Source organism: Haliotis cracherodii, unplaced genomic scaffold (assembly GCF_022045235.1).
Source record: "Haliotis cracherodii isolate W230 unplaced genomic scaffold, xgHalCrac1.p SCAF_2, whole genome shotgun sequence".
Taxonomy (NCBI): Eukaryota; Metazoa; Mollusca; class Gastropoda; order Lepetellida; family Haliotidae; genus Haliotis; species Haliotis cracherodii.
This window is the reverse complement of record NW_027266275.1, coordinates 81,861,305-81,884,228: the sequence shown is the minus strand read 5'-3', so window position 1 is coordinate 81,884,228 and position 22,924 is coordinate 81,861,305. Positions and strand designations below refer to the sequence as shown.

General features: G+C 37.3%; 1 protein-coding gene across 2 annotated transcripts in view; it reads left to right on the top strand.

The window, feature by feature from the left end:
• The first annotated feature begins 718 nt into the window (after positions 1 to 718).
• Positions 719 to 22,924, top strand: part of LOC139468590 (high-affinity choline transporter 1-like) — a 115,715-nt gene continuing 93,509 nt past the window's right edge. The window contains exon 1 of one of the 2 annotated variants that reach the window (XM_071250711.1): positions 719 to 947. The gene's annotated coding sequence lies outside the window, so the exon portion shown is untranslated. Of the gene's footprint in view, positions 948 to 1,071; positions 1,128 to 22,924 lie in introns of those variants that run through there. The other variant, XM_071250712.1, reaches the window with a different exon arrangement.

Sequence of the window (22,924 nt, the reverse complement as noted above, 5' to 3'; positions counted from 1 at the left end):
GTTTTACAAAACTTAATGATTAATTCTGAAGTGATCTGTAATCAATATCTGGGAAGATTTTTGAAACAAATATATTGAGACTGTCTGATAACAGACAACTGGTTTGCAGGATATTATAAATGTGTGAAAACGATCATATTCAACTTAATGAGCACCAGGTCTGATACAGCATACCCCCATGACAAATACAGTGGAATGTGGGTCATACGCAATATGTTCTGTTTGCTGAGCATGAAACCGAGAATTCTCAGTATGGACGATGGAACCTGATCAGCATTCATGGTATTGTGAGTTGCAAGTTCTTCATACACATCAATAACCTGCAGCGAGATCCACACCAATGCTACGTCAATTTTCACCACATGTATCCTTAAGATCTTTGTTAAAAGTCTTGGCACATGTCAAAGAACATAATATCTGCTCCCTGTTACCAGGGGTGTGTATTAGTGAGGGTATGCTTCACTGGGCACTTTTTGATCTCTACTGGCCGCGCATAGTCTATCATTGATCCTAACCGGATGATCAAATATTATCTAAAGGACAAGGAGGAAATATCGGACGACTAGTGTCTCTTGCATCAAGGACAAATTTACCCATGTTCGTCTTTACCGATCGTGGTGCAGGCAATTAGGGAGGAACTGTCAATAGTGTTGTAGTTTGCACATCGGCCGGGGGAGTTTTCTTTCCTCAAACAGAAGTGTCATCTTCAGCCACGTATCAATCATTTGATGAATTTGCATTTATAGATGTTTTGGAGTGTGGTGAAAACTGGCGAGCACGAACCATCCATGAAAAGACTTCATCAGGCAGAGAGTTTATTTGATTTCTGGTGTTTGAATGTGGTACGGGATGGTATGATCGCAGAACCCAGTCCGCCAGCAAGAATCAATTCCGGTGCCCATTGAGGTGGCAAGGGAAGAAAGCTTGCTGTGTCTGCAGCTACAAAGGTCTGTTCTTGTGTTCACATCTATCGGGTGTCTACTGGAGGGTCCTTGATTGCGGGGCAAGAATTTACCCCAACTTTGTTGCTTTTGTCTACATGTTCGGAGTATGACCGTATAGTACGTTACTGTGGCCAACTTTCTGTCCTGTGTTGGATTAACTGGCTTTCAAACTTTTAGTATCATGTAAGTATTCGCAAGAAACATTAGAACTGAAATTGAAAAGAGGAACTATTTTTGATTTAGTTGTTTATTCTTTTTGTATGAAGTTTTTATGTAATGTTTTTGGTTTGATCATTAAATGTAAATAAATTTGTTAATGTTACAAAATACTGATCAATGAGAAACAGCGTAGAATGTAACTTTTAACTTTTGAAAAACAGTATCTGAAACAAAATAAATTGTCCAAAACAGCTTGAACTGATTAAGATTGCATGCAATTTCTTCATTTGTGATTACTCTGTGATCTATTGTTCAATTTGAGTATTTTCAATTCATTCTTTGTACTAATGAAAACTACAATGTATGTTCCAATGGTACGCCTGTGAGAGATGTCACACTGTGGCGTTGTGATCAGGGAGTTAGCTCAGATTTCACACCAGAAGCCCTTGGCAGGCCTCAAAGTTGTTATTTTTACCAAGTAGCCATATGGCAGCAAGTATTTTTTTCCAGGTAGCCAGTGGTAAAATCAAGAAGTAAAGCCAATATTGTAGGTAGCCTAAAGCATTTGAAATTATCTTTTATCAAATATCTATTATAATATGTACACATAGCACTAGTCTGGGGATTGTATATGAGTGAAAATAGTACTTGTTACTTGTAACTCGAACAATGATACATTTATGTTACTAGATTATATAGGTATATCCTTGCTTATCCAATGAGCATTGTCAACTAAAATAGTGTACTAATTACATCAATATTTATGTATTTCTGTTCATTGTCGACTTAAGGAGGAATTATTTGCGAGTGCAATTATTAACAGACATGTTTTCCAAGTTCAGCTGTTGTTTATTTTTGTGTCTACAGATGTGTAGCAATAGAATTTAGTTGCCACAAGATATTTTTCTAGGTAGTCATTTAGCTGCCTCTGATTTTTAGACAGTGGACAAACTGAAATTTAGGTCACATTGGCGACCGTTTAAGTCGCAACTTTGAGACCTACTTTGTAGTCAAATTAGGGAAATATTGTGATATTGTTCAAAACCTGATTTCTTTTAATGCTTTTATTTTCATAAATTCTGAGGAATTGGGTATTTCATAATTCAAAATGGGAATTTTAACTGTCATTTGCCACAGATTTGGGGCCGAACCTCGGCCTCTGAGCAGGTCCAGGTTAATCCCTGGTGTTATTACTCATGGTATTGTTTGATGTATCTGTAACTCCAGCGTCTCATGCATCTCCACCACTCAGGTGTCTGGTTACATTTTTTCCACTTTTATCAAACAGTGTTGATATATTTGATATCAAAAGACACGAGGGTGAGATTTTATTTATGATCCAAGATCATTCTTCCAACTTTTTCAGTTTGTAGACAGTAATAAGCAGTGTCTTAGTGTAAAAAGTATTGGTAACAGCTTCAGTTGCAGAGCCATTAGTGATGTCATTTGATTGTGATGTCATGGTAACCAATGATGTCACAATGGTAGATATCGTTTGATCTCACCCAAGCCATATCTCCTGTGGGAGCCAGTTTTGGATGATAATACATAACAACATGTTTGATAAGTTCCTCCCTGACCCCAACAATGCTAATTCCCCATGTCACTATAATAATATTCATGACAACCACATCCCCACTTAGTTTGTTCTCCAACATGCGAGACAGTTGTCCAGGAATGAAGGAAAAAATATTAAAATACCAAGATATATTGCCTCCAACCTAAATCAACGCAAGATGCATGTCTGTAACTTAATTGATTGTGGAATACCTATACTGACCCTCACTTTGAGAGCTCAGAAATTGGAACCAGGAAAATTGATCGCCAACAAATATGTTATGTATTGTGTGTATCTGTCATGACCTCTCTTTTGAGGAGCATGATAAGGTTGTGAATACGTTTCCATCACTGTCTGCAGGCGATGGCGTATGTACCATAAATTACTGATTCAACCTGCCGACAAACTTGCACATCATCGCGAAAAAATCTATGATCTAATTTGTGGCTTAGTTATTCCTAATGAATCCAGTGATTGGTGTTAGTCTTCGATCTTGGATCTTATTGATTAGTCTTAAAGAAATTTTACATTGTTAGCTTTAGCTTGTGGTATTTCATGCAGGTTTTAGCCAGCGGATACAAGGTGGTTAGACACACATGTTTGAATAGAGGTTATCAAGTGTGAAACATTTGTCATCTTTAAATTGGTTTTAGCCTGTTCTCGTAAACAAGGGGATGTATATTGACATGGTTAAATGGAAATATTTTTTTATTGTTGAAGAAAATCCTGGCAAACAATTTGTGAATGTGTAAATTATTACCTGGGTGGTTCTCTGAGGTGAAAGATCCACGCCAATGATCAGGCTTGTTTGACAGGATGTGTTTGGCTGGTAGCTTCAGAAATTCAAGGCAGCCTGCTTTAGATACAGACGAAGCTATTTCTTAGTTGCTGGGATGAAAGACTGCAAAGCTTTGAATGTTTGCAATGAACAAGTGATGATTTTAAAATACTACTCACACATACCTTGAAATTATTACTCAAGTACGTGCTGTGCTAAGATTTGCAAACAAAACAACTAAATGTATTTAGTATCAGGCATTTTAGACATTTTCAACCTACTTGTGGAATCTGGGGTAGAATTGGTTCCCAGCAACCTAAGAGGTGCCCACATGAACTGGGCGGCCAGGTTGATTGCGTAGCATTGTGCTCCTGAATCGTTTGATCACAGTATCAATCACAGACTCAATTATTTACAAGCCACTGTCATATACCTAGAATATTGCTGAGTACGGCATTAAACAGCAAACAAAGACATTCCAGAATTTGGAGTCTGCCTTTGTGAATTTCAATTTCATTTCCGCAGCAAGCCATGATATGAATCAGTGTTATTGTTTTGTGAATGTAACTTGAACCAAATAAACTCTTTCATAGGCTGACTTGATACAAAGCAACCCTCACGGGATAATACGCCTTATTCCACAGCATGTATCAAGACAATCATTGTTGTGTAAGGGAGTTGCAATATGGCCAATCACCATCTGTAGAATATTGCAGTGGAAACTTTATACTGAAAAGAGAAGGTAACTGTGATCATATGAATGTATTGATAACTGAATATTGATAATAATTATGATCCTGTCCCCGTCATGGCTTTTCAGAGTCATTACACCTTCCTGATAGACAGTGGGAGCTTGATTCCATTTTGGATTCGGGTTACAAAGAAATCTGTAGCTCGAGTTTTCTGTGTCTTTCAGGTACTATATACTCTGAATGTTAATAGCCGAACACTTCACCATAACTTGTGCAATGAACAATAAGTTTAAGAATTTAAAGTTGATATTTTAAATTGTTAAAATTAACCTTTTGACAAATTGAATAGTATAGGAAGTCTATATGATCCGTCCTTAACCCTAACCCTAACCCTAATTTTGTCACAAACAAATGCCTGTTCCCTTTATGTCTTCATAGAGAAAGAGAAGGACAATCTGCACATGATACAGGTGGATAAGTGATCACAGTTGCCCGTGAGGGAATTGTCCCGGCAAACCACTAACGTCATGGCTGTATTTCACCAGTGGTGAACTCAGGGATTGTTCCTGCAGGTGACACAAAACCAAATGTTTTCCCATTTACACTTGTGATATGGTCTACCAGTTGTCGGACTTTCATTTTGTGAAGGTCTCGATGGCTGAATGGGATAGATTGCTGACTTTGTGTGGTGGCAATAAGGTGCCTCACTCTGGCAGTGTGGGTTCGAATCCTGGATGCTACTCAACAGCTATTTAATGACCATGTGTGCACAGTCTAGCCTTAATGCAGCCTTAATTTGTCTAGCATAGCCAGTTCCTTTTACGAGGACAGGAAGCTAACAACATCTGCATGTAGTCACCATGTTAAAAAAGACAGCACTAAATATTGAAAAACATGGTCAGTTTTAATTACTGGTTGGATGTCAAAAAGCATAAAAATCTTACACAAAAACATTCTATCACATCTGCCAGATGTCACAATCTGCACTGAAGGCTCTCCACAAAAGCTACTGGGCAAGCTACCGTATTTTCTTGAGTATAGTGCGCACCCATGTATAATGCGCACCACCCTCTAGTGGATTCAATGTTTTGGAAAAAAAAAAATTCGAATACCAAGCGCAGAAAAAGAATTACACCGTACCCCTTTAGTGAAGTCCGGCAAATGAACGGGTGATGAGAAACTTGGTCAGTTCAAATTCGAAATTTGAGATAAAAAAATCACCAGACATGTTGATTTACTGTTTAAATTGTATTTTTTGTTCTGCTAGGCATTGTTTTATATCAAGGGATTAAGATTACATTGTGTATTTTCTCGTAAACTAAGCTGGACACAGCAATCAGCTGTACACACGTTTTCTTGGAATCTACCGGTGATTCGGTCAAGACACACCCAATTTGATATAACTTTACAGGATTTTAATGCAAGGATCGGCAAAAATTATATCTGAAACTATTGTTTTATCAGGAATAATATATTCCAATATCTTGTAAATTTAGATGCAGCTTTTACTAAACATATTTAAAATAATAATAACCCTAAGCGAAGCAGCTGATTGCTATTGCCTGTTATTATTTTTTACATGGAACCAGTCTGACCATTCACCGTCAAGGCTCCAGTGCACATGATCGCGAGAATTACGTGTTGACATAGAATCGTCCAACAAAAACAAATATGACTTTTAACGAGTCACAGTATGGCATTTATGATATATGTATCCATTCTCTGTCAACTAAAGTTCTTTTCAAGGCGTCAATAGGGGTAATCTGACCGTGGCTGCTGTTAATAACGGTGAGTTGTGCGATCCTCAGATCGCTTCAAACACGATTTCGCTGAAATTAATTTAAACAATATTAAAAGGAATTTTGAATAAAATTAATAAAATATGTTACAAACATAAGTCTACATATACAAAGAACACTTTTTATAGCCAGACAGTGTAATTACATGACTAATTTGCGTACTTCAGTATGGATTTGTTGACATGGTATTTCTGGTGTTACGTGCTCACGGTAATGTCTTTCCATGGGGGGAAAGAACATCAAAACTCATGAATTCGTGTATAATGCGCACCCCCTTCTACACAGCTGTGTTTTTTTGGAAAAAAAGTGTGCACTATATTCAAGAAAATATGGTACTGATTCTGATTTGGTGTGGTAGAACCTGTTCAGTGCTGTTCAGCGGTGTTTAGTGGTGTTCAGCTGTGTTTGGCGGTGTTTGGCGGTGTTTAGTGGGTTTTCAGCGGTGTTCAGTACTAAGCACTATTTATGAGAGTATGATTGATGTCATACTGCAGTCTTCAGTATTCCAGCTGTGTCTGACTCTTGGTCAGGAATACCAGTGGTTGATAGTAAGAGCAACCACTGATACGGGTATAATAACACACGAGCGCCCCGGACACAAATGTGAAGCACTGGATCCTCATCGCGGTCAACTCTTCTGGCAACATATGACCACAAGCTATCATGAACAAATGCTTTTAAGACGATCAATAATTTTTGGTTTTGTCAATATAAGAAAATCTTGTTCAATATTGATATGATGAATGTCCAGGTTGTAATGGCGGAGTTATTTCCTTTGCCAGAGCTATTCTGCCATGGTTGCTTTTCATTGAAAAACAATATCATTAAAATCACATCTTTTACCCTGATACTATACCTACTGATACCTCCACAGAAGGTCGCGTCAGGTGACCCTTGACTGCCCAAACAAAATCAGGGATGCATCTATTCTTGAACCAATCAGCTTCTAAAACAAATCGGCTTCATTTCTTTACCATCTCAATTCAGAAATTTGGATCGAAGCAAAAGGAAACCGCCACAGAAAACAAATCTTCTGGATAGTCCAGTCTGTTGTGTGGTTGCCATGGCATTCAGAAACACCAGGATGTGTACAATATCCACAACAACATAATTATCATATACATTTATGTACCGCATGTATCGGGTACTAGTATCTGCTCAAATGCCATTTTAGTTTCTACATCCACCTTACATTATGGGTACACATTCCCTGCCGGGTGAACAGAAGCACATTGGAACTAAGTCACTCGCCCAGGGTGACACCACACATTTTGACACTTGTATATAATAATGACACGGTATATAATAATACAGCTTCATGTTGACATCAGATCAGATCTTCACACAGAGAAGTACATCATTTGGGAAATATATAAGTTTCTCATGAAAAATTGTTTCTCTTCTGGCATAAAGACCTTCGTGTGTACAAAGATAAATGAACTCAGTTGGTGTTCTTATAAGTGATGTGTCTAGTAGGACATGCAATGCCTTATTACCTCGGGTCCACTGAACATTGCTGACATTTCTTTACCTTTTTGATGGTACCAAGAAATTGTATTTATCATTGGTTATTACAAGTACATTTAACAATACAACATTAGCTGTTTAGAGCTATTATTGCGACAAAACACGTTAGGAGACAAAATATGGAACAGGAGAGATGATATACATGTATGTATATGGAAAGCTGAAAGATATTTGCCGCACACTAGTTGAAAGGAAGTCACAGAAGAGAATTATTCATCATATTTACATATCGAGCATTTGCCTATGTGGTTATGAAGAAGCTGGCAGAAATCTCTCGTGGCCTCAAAACAAATAAATTCAGCCTAAACTTAGATGTTACCGTGGAATCTCAGCTGTAGATTCTGGTGTGGGAGGGAGAGTAGATTGGCTGCTTTACATTTATCAAATTTTGAATACATGCAGGGAAGGTTTTATTGACAATTTTGTAAACTTCTTGTGCCATGAATACTTAGTTATTTAACTTCTAATTAACTATTCTCATGTCAATCGTTTAAAGGACATGGCACAGGAAGTTATCTACAATTAGTTATTTAACTTCTAACTAACTGTTCTCATGTTAATCATTTAAAGGACATGCAGAGGAAGTTATCTACAGCTGGCACTAACTTTTCTCATATTAATCGTTTAAAGGACCTGGGTACCCATGCGACATACAGCGGGTACCTGGACAGGGTCGGGTACCTGGACAGGGTCGGGTACCTGGACAGGGTCGGGTACCTGGACAGGGTCGGGTACCTAGGGTGTAAATTTGGACACGTCCCAGCCCTAGAGGGGAGAGTACTTGGAATTTAAGTGAATAAAAGATTTGTAGATACAGGTAACAATCTTAACCTGCCTAATGAGGTTCTGACCCATGCGTTTAAGAACTGCAAATGTTTTACAGTGATTGTTGAAGGTCAGCATGCAGTCAGTACTTACACCATGCAAAGTAACACTGTCATCGCAATCTGTGATATATCCCCAAATGTAAAGCTATTTATTGTAAATTTGCTTTTCTTCCTTTCATCAGCCTGAGGCAAGGTAGTTAACTAACTATAAAAGTCCCGTTTCCACGTACATTTTGGCTGGACTAACGAGTCCATGCATCGTCCAATCAAAACTAGATATCTGATTTGTAAACGACATGGATTTCAACAGGCAGATTTTGGTTGACTGCAGGATTTGCGAAGCATGTTTACTGCCAACTGGGTGTCGACCGATATTTTGCAAATCTTGCATGTTTTTAATTAAGGTTCTCAAGTGATTTGATGCACTTCACGGGGTAAGACTCGCTTTATTACAATATTGATCTTGATTATCCATCAGATCGTCTTGACTGCACACCGCCATTTTGTTTGAAAGAAATGCAAGTGACATGAGAGATGGAATCTTGTTGGTCAAAAGAAGGGATACAGAAGGGACATAACCCCTAATAGCCCCACTGGCGGCACTACGATCCAGCCCGGAAATTCCAGTCTAGTTCGGCAAGGGTGGAAACTGGACTTTTCTAGTCAGTCAACACCCTGGCCTGGGGAAGATGCTTCACTTATGGTATGGCTTAAAACTTTGGGTTGTCTTCATTTGGTTGTCCACAAACCAATATAGGGAGGTTTTACAAAAGGACAGAAATGACTATTTCAGGTTATAAAAGTTACCATGGTTATATTGTAAATTGAATTAACTGTAATCTGTTGGAATTGATGGTTCTGTCAGGTTCTGCCCACTTCACAGATTTTTTGCAAAATGATATTAGAATGACAAAGTCATCAAAAACATGATTCAAGTCTTGCACAAAGATTGTACATTGTCCAGTGCTTTTAAACTTTTTAATTACATCATGGAGACTTCAAAATGTCTCAGTTTGTCCCCCGTTTTGAAAGATTGAAAAATGTCAAGGTTTAATTAAAAATACGGCATGAGTAGGAATGACGTATGTCGGGCAGTCAGGCATTCATCATTACTGTTTCTATATGCGTCTGACACTAATGAAGTGTGAGTTCTGTCAGACCAGGATAACGCAGCTCTGACATTTGATGGCTTTTTTGGAGGACTTCATTTTGGTGATGTAAATTTTAAACCATGTATGCAGTGTTCACACGTTGTATAAGTGAAGTACTCCAGTTGTGTGTTACACTTCAGGGGTGTTGCCTGGTAGAGGGGAACAGATTGACCCTTCATGTGTGAGGAAGGTGTTCAGAGAGACATGTCCGACCTCACTGCTCATCTTTGTTTCTTTGTACAAGGAAATGGTTTTGTAGAGGGCAGCCATTGGCATGTGGTTGTTAAAATGAGGATGTGTTCTTTACTGAACATTAAGTTTCGGTTCCTGATTATGTCTGCACAGAGGTCATTATGTACATGTGTGAACCCCATTTCTTGTGTCCCAACTCACTCACTCACTCACTAACAGGGATCGGCAACCACAGGATCCTTCATATTTGATGCAGTTTGCAAAGAAAGTAATTAAAAAACCAAGCTATTTTTCATGAATGTAAATTTAATTTAACATTTTATCATTTCTTGATTTTGTATTTTAAGCATTTTTTGGACGTCGCAAGAAAAGCCCTTGCACATATTCTGAAACATATTCCATCCTTAAGATTTCCCATGTAATTAAAATCTAAAGGCCAGTCTTTATTTAAGAGGAAATAAACGACGAGTGGGAGTTGTTTATCACCATCATGGTTTATTCTCCCTGCAGTGTTTTGTTGTATGATAAACAACGACAACGAGTTGTTCATTTCTTATAGGAGATATCTACATTCTGTACAGCCATTGTAAGGATGTCAATAAAATGTACAAGCTTTGAAAACATTTATCCATATTTAATAATGATGACTTCCTGACTATAATCCGAACTCGGCAATGTTGGACAAGTCCATTTTATGTACAGGGGGGTTAAGTTTGGTATTCTCACAGTTTTCACGCTGATTATCTGCACCTTTTCTCACAAGACACCTCCCTCTCAAAGATAATGTTGTCCAATTTACCATGTCATCAAGTTACAAACGCATGTTCGAATCTCCAGAAATGACGTCATGACAGAACAATGTTTTATCGTGATATAAACCTTACTTCGTTCTTCACTGTTCTTTGTGATTTATTGTGCAGCTATCTTATATTTGCTGTTTGAAAGGTAAAATCTGTACCTTCAGAACATGTGCTCCCCGAGATCTCCTGACCCTCTGACTCATGTTGCACAGGGTATATATTCCAACTTGGATAACATGTAATTATGTTAGACCTGCTATTGTTAAAAACCTTGAAAATGTTGTATTCTATACTGACTGTTTGTGTGAGAGTAAATATGTTCCCCCTGAAGATTTGTTCTCGTGGAAGAGTTATATCAGGAGTTCCTAGGGAATGTTTTTCCTGGGTATATTGTATCACAGGAACAAGACTCCTGGTATATCTCTTCCACTGGAACAAATGTTCCTGGGGAGTGTTTTTCCTGGGTACATTGTACCACAGGAACAAGACTCCTGGTATATCTCTTCCACTGGAACAAATGTTCCTGGGGAATGTTTTTCCTGGGTATAATGTATCACAGGAACAATACTCCTAGTTTATCCCATATATAACTGGAAAAAATCTGAAATATCTCTATTTTTACACCTACTGACTAAGATTGTTTAAAAAACAAATTTGTAAACCAAGGAAAACAAATTTGTAAACCAAGGATTAAACAGTGTGGCCTAATGGAAGCGTTCTGTGAGTACAAAGTACCTCTGTCACCTGCAAGGTGTTAAAGTGTGTCTACCTCCTCAGATGCCTGGCGGGAGACCAATCCAACATACTTGTTGCAAGAACAATAGTGGGGTCATCGTTTGCATGATTCGGGGTCAGTACTCAAAGCTGTTCAGCCAAATATGAATAACCATCTGAAACTTAATCAAGTCTTTATGGAAATCACCATCTGGTAACTGCTAGATCTTGTTCCATCAACACGTTTGTCAGTGGGTGTCTGTGTGTAAGTCGGTGTGATAGCGTGTAGCTATCGGTGGCTTTGTCAGTGGGTGTCTGTGTGTAGGTCAGTGTGGTAGCCTGTAGCTATTGGTGGCTTTCAATCAGATTGTACAAGGTAAGTGAACCATAATTGTTTTAGTTATATCTGACTATCGATACAACTTTTCATGCTCTGCTTGAGGCATATCATGTGTGTGTGTGTGTGTGTGTGTGTGTGTGTGTGTGTGCGTGTGTGCGTGCGTGCGTGCGTGCGTGCGTGCGTGCGTGCGTGCGTGCGTGCGTGCGTGCGTGCGTGCGTGCGTGTGCGTGTTTCAATTATGCATGCTATATTTATATCACAAGAAATGTACATCTATGTAACGTATTGTCACTACAATTGACTAAACCTATTACCACTGAACCTGATGTACAACTCTTCGAAAGGAATAAAAAATGTCAACAAAAAAAAAGAAAAAAAAAGGTAAGTGAAACTTGATTTGTGAATTACGGTGGCCCATAAGGGACATGGAGTCTGTTTTTCCATATTTTGATGTTTCACATACTTTTATTGTAACCTTTTGCAAATTAACTTAATTTGTCATACAAATATGTGATAAATCATGCATAAAAACAACTGAAAACATGGAAAATGTACTTTCAAGTAGCTATTGAGTCGCTGAAATGTGAAGCGAAAATGTCAAAAACTAAAATGGAAATGTCAAAAACTAAAACGAAAAGGTAAAAAACTTAAATGAAAATGTCAAAAACTAAAATGAAACCACAGAAAACTATTTTCACCGCGGTGTAAATATTATTACCGCGATGGGAATAGTTTTCACTGCGGTGTAAATATTATTACCGCGATGGGAATAGTTTTCACCGAAGTGGAAATAATTTTCTGTATTTTCATTTTAGTTTTTGACATTTTCGCTTTTCAGCGATTCAATATCTTCTTTACACATGATTTATCACATATTTGTAAGACAAATTGTGTTAATTTGCAAAAGGTTACGATAAAAGAAGTGAAATATCAAAATATGGAAAAACAGACTCCATGTCCCTTATGGGCCACTGTAGTGAATCATGTGCTTAAACTTAGACAATGGAGATTATTGTTTTGGTGTAAAAATGTTATAATTGTGATGTTGATCACATTTCAAACTATTTATTTGGAAATATATTATTTTGGACAATGTTATGTCGTGCTTTTATCGATAGATAAAACTACCTATGTTAGAATGGGATGAAAACTTATTTATTTTCATGGTCTATTTAGCAGTATCCTAGCATGGCTGACAATAAGATTTTTATTTCAAAACTTTTGGATAGGCATATATTGAATTGGCAGTACAGGAAAATGTGTACAGATTAGTATACAGGCATGTGTGTCATATTTATTTTACGAATTCAGTGTCAGAATTTGTGTACAGTAGAACATGGATGTAATGATGTGCAAGGAACCAGAGAAATCAGTTCCTTATACATTTTTCGGTATATATGTTTTCGTAGAAATGTCCGCTATCCTTGGATAAAACAAAACACAATAGACGTAATTGCAGCATTGACTTGTATTGGCAGTGATCACTTTATAGCATTCAATTAATAACATTTCATAACATTCATGTAATAACATTAAATTCATAACATTTTTAGAACATTGTTCATCAAATATGTATTTAGCATTTCACGATTTACATATGTGAAGATGTGTAGTCTGTGATTTTGCTGTGGCCTTGTTTTGCTGACTGCATTCTTGAAACTGCCTCTTTGAGATCAGCCAAAGTATTAAATGATGTCATCTTAATAATGTCATCTTTTATGGACAAGATTAGTCCAATTACAGGTAAGATTAACATGAAGCAAGTTTAACGAGGTTGAATCGTCACTGCTGATTGTGTTGATTCGCTGCTGATTGCGTATAGCCAATTGTCTGAGACACCTGACACTGAGTGAGATTTCTCAGTTCGCTATACACGTCACTAATTAGTGGTATTTGGGCTTGTCGGAGATCAGATATCAGTTCGCTATATAAGTCAGTTTACTCTATCCATGTTCGTTATATCCATGTTATGACACACATGTAATAATTTCTCTATAACCATTATTGCTTAATTCTTTTGAGCCCCCCCTTTTAAAAAATGCAGTGATCATGACCGCCATCTTAGAAAACCACAATTGTTCAATGATATCAACAATCTTCAGCTATGACGTGTCTTTTCTGGTGTGATGTCATTCCAACTTAACATCACAATAAGATTCAAATGACATCAACAATCTTCAGTTATGACGTGTCTTTTCTGGTGTGATGTCATTCCAACTTAACATCACAATAAGATTCAAATGACGTCAACAATCTTCAGCTATGACGTGTCTTTTCTGGTGTGATGTCATTCCAACTTAACATCACAATAAGATTCAAATGACATCAACAGTGCCGTCTGGAAGAGAGAAACAAGACATGTGATATTAGCATTAGTGCACATATATGTTTATGAACTTGGTTATTTCCAACCCCGTGGGTAATAAAAGACATTTATCATCCATGTGGTTGAAGATGAACAAGTTAATAAAACCCAAGACATAAAATATGTGTTATAAATGTTTCATGCATTCTACAGCATTGTTTACATAATGCAGATGCCATTGCTGATCTTTTGTAATTTGTCATTCTGAACTTCAGAATTCTGCTCTAATTTTGCAATGTTTGGAGTCAAGTCAGACAGCCATGTAACGTGGCCCCTAGTTTAATGTTAACTGCTCATTATGGGGTAATTAAACAAGGTCTTGCGTTCAAACTCTTCTATGTTCCTACCTTTCAGGGATCACAGGAACATTAGGTTTCACCCTTTGGTATAGAAATCAGTGTTGGACTAAAAGATGGAGGATAGTTATCCTGGAATTGGCAGGATTCTGGATTAAGTAATGATGGGAATGTATTGATGCCCATTTGATTATGTTTAGAGATTACCAGCCATTTCTCTCCAATATTTCCAAAGAACCAGGGTCCAGATTAATGAGTGTCACTGTATATGTGACACTGACTTGAACACCAAGATGCATCAGTTTAGCTCATCACTCCCTGCTGGATCAAGGCACAAGGTCGCCTGTATAACAGGGTCCAGATTAACGAGTATCACTGTATATGTGATATTGACTTGAATACCATGATGCATAAGTATAGCTCATCACTCCCTACTGGATCAAGGCACAAGGTCCCCTGTATAACAGGGTCCAGATTAATGAGTGTCACTGTATATGTGACGTTGACTTGAATACCATGATGCATAAGTATAGCTCATCACTTCCTGCTCGATCAAGGCACAAGGTCGCCCATGTAGCACTGACTACCAAGGATTATAATGTTAGAAACAGAGACTTACTCCAGTCTAGACCCTGCAGAATGTCCTACAATGGTGGAATAATAATGACCCAGAAAACAGAGTAATAATACCAGTTTATGTTCAATGTATTCTTCATATATCTCTTAAACAAAAGTTCCTGAACTAGAAATAGATTTATTTCTCCAAGTTATTTGTGATTCCAACACCCAACATTCATGTTTCAAAGGTTGCATCCAAGCACTGGTTGTCCCGAACATGGAGTCGTGCTGCCATATATGACTATACCCTTGTCTCCCAGTTCTATGTAAATCATGAGGTCTGATATTGCAATATCTTATTGAACCTATCTAGCCATTACTTGCTGGATCTGAATTTCCTTGGCAAAATCAATACTGTCTACCACCATGGCCCAATACATCACTTTCAAGAACAGTCGCAGCAAAACTGGGTTTGAGATTAGACAAAAAAATACTTATTGGTCCAAATCCGAAGTTGTTGGTTGTGAAATGTCAGCCCTTTGGATCAACACAATTTGCGAGCTTCGTAAGTTTGATCGATCCATTTTCAAATATATTCCTGGAAAAGGAAAGCTCTTGTATGCATGATATTGTTTATAGGTTTCTCTAAGCAGGCCAGAATATTGCTTGTGATTAATTTATCCTTTGATATGATTTTTTAATATGTATTTGTATATGTCTTGTTTACTCTTCATGTTAATTAATCTGAATGTGATGTATTCAGCATTGTCATATGAGGATGTTTTGATGTACATTGCAATAATATTATCACCTCAAAGTCATGAGATATGCATTAATATTATCACCTTAAAGTCATGAGATATGCATTAATATTATCACCTCAAAGGCATGAGATATGCATTAATATTATCACCTCAAGGCATAAGATATGGAATAATATTATCACCTCAAGGCATAAGATATTGAATAATATTATCACCTCAAAGTCATGAGATATGCATTAATATTATCACCTCAAAGGCATGAGATACGCATTGATATTATCACCTCAAGGCATAACATATGCATTAATATTATCACCTCAAAGGCATGAGACATGCAATAATATTACCATTTCAAAGGCTTGAGATACCCAATAATATTACCACTTCAAATGAATGAGATACACAATAATATATTATCACTTCATGAGATACACAATAATTGTATCTGGGTACTTTAGCTCATGTATGCCACAATTCCATCACATGAAAAACCTTGCATAATGCAGTGTTATGATTTTCCTTATGATGACTAACCCTTGACCTAACTTAGCAGGGAAATAATCAACATATGTTCCAAGGAAATAAGCAAATATTTGATAAGCTTAAATAATTAAATTGTTTACAGTCAGTTACACACTGTATAGTAATTGCTGAAGCAGTTGGAGATAAAACTCTTCATTGAAATTATCTCCTGAAAGAAACCTGCGTGTTAGATGTATTTTGTAAAACATTCGACACTATTTCTTTTTGGACATCTTGATTTATGGTCACATTTACAAGACAATATTTTGTCCAGGTCTTTACGACTGGTCGTTAGTGAAATCTGCTTTCATCAATCCTGGACAATAAAAACCAGGGCACTGAAACAGAGGCCGTAAATTCCGTCCTTAAACAATACGGACACTTAATGAATAGAGCCCATGCGGTAATTACAGCATCCGTGCTGCCTGTCTGAGACAAGTGCATACCTCCGCATCATTGCTCCCCCTGGCTCTCTCCGAGCGCCTATAGCTGCTCTGTTAATTGATTGGCTGTGAGCGACGAGATGCATTGTAGTACTATTGTTTCCTGCAAAGCAGGCGGTTATTTCCTTGCAGCTGTGTACTCCAATGTCCGTTTGACCTAATCAATGGTAAACTCCATGGCAGGAAATTTCAGCTACAGAAGTCTTTTCAGTTCTTTTTTTTATTTCTTTAATAAAGTAGAGGGTGTGATGTATATCGATATATACATCGGTTAATTGCTTGTATGACGCTGTTGATGTTTCCTACCGCAACACTGATGCTTGTCGTGATTCAAGATTCGTTACATTTGCTTGGCAATGTTATAGCTATTTATTGCATGGAGTATTTTGTTTTAGAGTCCATTTCCATGACGTACGAGTTGTTTGATGTATTTGTAAAGGGGACTTTTGATGAGGCTGTAGAAGGGGAAATAATTGGAATAAGGGTCTTTTTCTTGAAATATTCATGTTGTAATATGCATCGTGAAAATGTCAAATTTATCATTTTGTAGTGTTTACTGCTATTATTTTAGATATTTTCTTGGTCTATTAATTTCATGTGGCATGCCTGTTTCACTGCATTTTGATAGTGAGGACAGTTGGTAAAATGACCTCATGGGTACAATTTGAGATGAATAATCTTGTTCCCAACTTCAGCAGCCTCACTCACTCACTCATGCACACATGCACGCACGCACTTTCATAATTCCTATAAAACAAGCAAAAGACTCCTTAGAGAGCAACCACTTCATTTTTGGGGGGATGTTTTTCAATGTTTGAATGTGACAATGGAAAACAATCCTTCTACCAATTCTTCTGGATCAAAATTATCAGCTAATTCATTTTAAATAGACTAGACACCGCTTGTGGAATTTAAGTTTTGTTTGAGAAAAGAGACTTGCAATTCTCCCAGTCTGCAAACAAAGGTTATATTAATAAATTCTTAACCGAATTGACCTGCTAATGACTTGTATTTTTCTGTAATCAATATCAAGACCTCTTAGACAAAGGATTCTCCAAGTAAAAACTAGAGGGCAGCCTAATGTGTTAATTAAGGAAATGCAAGCCACAAGATATTGCATATATCCGTGTGAAAGTGACGACATCTCATATTGATGGGATTGCTCATGCATCTTACACGAGCATTTGTCAGGTTGAGTGGTCCGGCTACCACGGCTTTACAGACATCCATCACGTTCCGAGACCACCGTCAGAGACACACGGCCTTTCTCAGCACTGTTCCAACACCAGCCCCTGATAGGGGAGCCAGGTTGTAACAGCTTTGTCATGCCACACAGTGCTATCATAATGGTAAAAACAATAACTTGCCTCTGATCCAAGTCTTAGTGTTCTACATTTTACAACAGTACTTACTCTTTTTTGCAAACACCTGGTGTCATTACTGATTTTCAACCATCCATTCATATAATTTTTGTCATATTTTGCACCAAAATGGCCTTTTGCTATTTAGGAATTTTACAAATTTTTATTTGTTATGTTTCCATGACAACAAGTTAGACTTAGATTCTGTGAGGGTGGTATTCATTTCCGGAGCATAACTCAAAACCCATTCAATACTTTTTAACATAATTTTGCATGTCTACCAGACACATACTGAACTGGTGCCTTTTGCTATTTTGGAATTTTATAAATTATAATTTTTTATGTTTCCATGGCAACAAGTTGGCCTCAGATTATATAAGGATGGTGTTTGTTCCCGGAGCATAACAGAAAAACTGTTAAATACTTTCTTACACAACTTTGCATGTCTACCAGGCACATACTGAACTTGTGCTTTTTGATATTTAGCACTTTTAGAAATGTTTATTTTTTTACGTTTCCACATCTTCCCGAGGCAAGTGAGTTAACTGACTATAAAAGTCCAGTTTCAGTCCACCTTTGCTGAACTAGGCTGGTATTTTGGAGTTATGTTTTGGCTGGACTAACGCGTCCGTACATAGTCCAATCACAATCGCGCAACGAAATCGAAATCCGGTTCGTAAACTGTCGTGCAGATTTCAGACGATTGCAGGATTTGCAAATCATTTGCACTGCCAACTCGTTGTCAGCAGATATTTTCCAAATCTTTTCATGTTTTTAATCAAGGGGCTCATGTGATTTGATGGACTTTGCGATGTAAGACCCGTTTTATCACAATATAGATCTTGATTATCTATCAGATCATCTTGACTCAGCGTCGCTATTTAGATTGAAGCAAATGCAAGTGATACGAGAGGTGTAATCCGATTGGTCCATAAGAGAGGCGTAGAAGGGACATAACTCGTAATAGCCACTGGTGCCACTCTGATCGAGCCCAGGAATTCCAGCCTAGTTCGGCAAGGGTGGAAACTGGACTTTTAAAGTCAGTTAACTCTCTTGCCTCGGGAAGATGACGTTTCCATGGCAACAAGTTGGACTTATAAAATAATAAGGGGAAGGGTTCGATTCCGGATGAAATTTTCCACATCTATCAGACACATGCTGAATTGTTGCCTTTTGCTATTTATGAATTTTATAAATTTATATTACTGGGCATTATTTCCAGAGCTTGACTCATAAACCGTTTAATATTTTCTAATGAAACTTTCCTTATGTATCAAGCATATGCTAAACTGTTGCCTTATGCTATCAAAAATGTGAACTTTAAACACGACAATAACTGTAACAAATTTCTTGACGTAAGCCACTTTTCAACTGTTCATGTGATGACACCAAGCAAGAGGAAGAATGTAGGTAAGTTGTATATTTATAGTTTATATTCGCTACGATATGAACAAGCAAACTACTAATGTGCCTCATGGCGGGGGTAGCGATAACTCTGTTTTCTTGTTTTCATCACATTTTATGCCATTACATACCTGTTTACAAACACCTGGTGTCATCTCTCATGTTCAGCCTCCATTCATATCATGTTTATCATATTTGACACCATGGCTTAGTTTTTGTGAACACCTGGTGTCATCACGGAATTTTTCAAGTAATTCATGTAATAATAATCATCACAAATTTGCCTTTTTCGCCCAATGGAATATGTTTTGGCAGGTAATTAGGACGAATTACTCTCTGGTGTTGACTTTCCAAGTTTACCAAGTTTAAACATGTTTGATCTGTTGGTCTTTTCTGGAATGTACAGGTATTTTACAACCCCATTGAATGTTCTAGCAGATTCTTTGTATTTCTACTTCTAATCATTGTGTTGTCTGAATTTGACCATCACAACGGCACCACTTGTTTGATACCTACACACTTCATATGTTAGAAGAAAACCATTTCTGGCATATTAGGGGTAGCCTAGTGGTTAAGGCGTTAGCTCATATCGTAGGCCTGAGTTCAAATCCCCACATGGTTACAAAGTGTGAATATATGAATGAAACTCATTTCTGGTGTCCCCCGCCTTGATATTCCTGGAATATTGCTAAAAGCTACATAAAATCCACCTCACTCACTCACTCTGGCACATGATCATGTCTGACACTGAAGGTCAAGTTCAGTGGATGGGAAATTTATTAACATCAGAAAATATTTAACCATACAAACCATAACATACCTTTTCATTAGGACTTCTATATTCATTTAGTTACTTTACAAGACCAAACAACAGTAAAAGCCTGAAATAGCAAAAGAAAACAAAAATTACTTTGGCCAATAAGATATGTGCTGACTGTTTTATACACAGGCTAAATGAGAAAAATGGTTAGTTTTACCATCACACAAACACAGTCAATAATCTTTCATTATCTTGCCATGTTAAAACTTGATTGTTTTTCATTCAGTACTAAGCTGGAAGTTGAAAATATTTTTTCAATTTCATTTTCGAACACCTACATTGATTTTTATGCCGAAATATTTGGAAACCAATATCATAATTGTTTATTGAAATTCCTGTTTTCCTTGTTTAATTTTGCTGATGTTAGATGTCAAGGCCACTGTAGTTTGGGACACTAGAAATTTGTTTGGATTTTTACAGAACCAGACATTGATCAATTGGGAGTGTGATTAATGGAGATTGTTGGTGAAGGTGAAGGTGAAAGGTGAAAGGTTGGACTACACTGAAGAAAGTAAATATCGAGATGAAAAGGGGTGGCCTTGTGGCTAAGACACTGGCCCATCAAGCTGAAGTCCTGGGTTCGCTTCTTATTATGGATGTACTCTGTGAAAACCATTTCCGACTGTTCTAGATGAAAGCAATGCGTTGCTATAGAAATGAATTACTATTTCTGACTGCCTATTTAAAAGAATTCTTCTGATTTGCTGCAATTATCTTCCATTTTTGAATCATCATTGATATGTTGGGCCACCAAATTTTCAATGTAGTGGATCTGAAAGTCTTATTTTATCAAATTATAGCAAGCCTAAAGTTGCTGAGAAGGCTCTTTTGGAATGATAATTACAGGGAGTATAGTTGTTGCTATGGTGACCACTTTCTCTAAAGCTTAGCAGATCAAAAATTGATTCAGTGTCATTTGTCTACTGCTAAGTCGATCTTGATTTTGAGAAAGCATAAAAAACACGATGTCATACTTTGTAGCATGTTAGTGGTGATGGTGACCAAATGTCTCTGAGATGGAGGATATGTAAAGTAAAGAGAGATGTTCTTGCCCTGCTGTTACAGAGGTCTCCCATCAACTCAATGTCCTCCACCTCATAGTTAGCTGATTTATTATAAGCTGCAGATGTTCATTATAGGGCCCATATGTTTATTATAAGCTGCAGATGTTTATCATAATTCATCATAGGGTGTAGATGTTTATTATTGGGTCCAGAAGTTTATTATGTTTATTATTAGAAGTTTGCTGCAGATGTTTATTATATGGTCTGCATGTTTGTTAAAGGGTCCAGATGTTTATCATAGATACAAAATGTTTATGATAGGGCCCAGATGTTTATTATAGATACAAAATGTTTATGATAGGGCCCAGATGTTTATTATAGATACAAAATGTTTATGATAGGGCCCAGATGTTTATTATAGATACAAAATGTTTATGATAGGGCCCAGATGTTTATTATAGATACAAAATGTTTATGATAGGGCCCAGATGTTTATTATAGTGGAATGGGATGAAATAAAGAGGTGAAGCTTCTCCAGATAATGAAAGGTGGACTCAGGTGCGGTCTTGTAACATGTCACTGGTAAAAGACTGATGCATTAGGCATGCGAAATGTAGTCATGATCACAAAAGGGCATGGCTGTTTTCAAGAATTATACTTTGGGGTTAGTGCACTGAGTATCATCTCTCATCATTCTCACATCTTCCTCCAGCATCTTCTGTTGGACATCTTTTAGAAAGAGTGCAAATATGAGTGAGTGAGTGAGTGAGGTTTTATGCTACTTTTAGCAGTGTCACCCAAGGGCACCAGTACTGGTTAACTTGGCGTGACATGCAAACATTTTGTCACCACCCCTCTGAGCAAGGTGACCTTCATCACTTCATTGTGGATTGAAATACCATGGCAACACTTCACCCACTTGGTTACACCCGACATCATGGCAGGAGCAATACACTCCCGAGCTGTAAACATTACATCATAACAACAATTGTTAAAGCTCGGTACTTTCAATATTGATTCACACAATATAAATAATGTGTCCGTTCTTGAAGCTCACTAGTACTGGTCTATATATACCAGTCATATTTATTTCCATTTTTCATGGAGACGTCATCTTGTTATGGGGGCTTCACCTCATTCCTGTACAGTTTCAATCCTTAGTATTTTATTGAAGATGACCACACATTCACATAGCAGTATATTCCCATGGCAACAAACCTCAGCCACACTAACCACAATGTTATGAAATAACTAATGATCAGATTGGCTTTGTTCTAAAGTTTATCAGTTCCACACCATCAAGTCTTTATTAGAATTGAAAGACGTCAATTGGCCAAATCATCTGGCAAATCCCCTAAGCCAATGACAATCCTGAATCCAATGTGGGCGCAGCGCCAGAAGGCTGACTTCACCCAACATGCCTGTTGCCAACAGTCTTTAATTGCATTGATTTGCCAGTCTAGTTAATGACATTGACAGAGTATTATGTCTCTATTCAATTATGACCAGTGTACACCATGTTTATGCAGTCCCAAGTTCCACACACAGCTCATGTTTCATTCTACACACTTCACCTCCCATTTTAATGATGTTTGTACCATCATGACGGTGCGCCATTGACAGTTTCAAGGAATAATGCTGCAAGCTTGGTTTTTTTAAGAGTGTGGGATGTTTATTTAGATATAATTTTACGTGTGCATAGAGCAGAACATTTGATTATACTAATTATGTAACAGTTTATTGTTTCTAGGAGTGCAGTTTGTACTATAAATACCTAATGGAAATTGTTTATTAAACTCACTGTCCAAGAAGTTGACATATGACAAGGAAGATAAGCATTTGAAGTATTGAGCGTATTTTTTATAAAAATATTTTAGAAGTCTCAATATTTTGGTAGTTAACAACT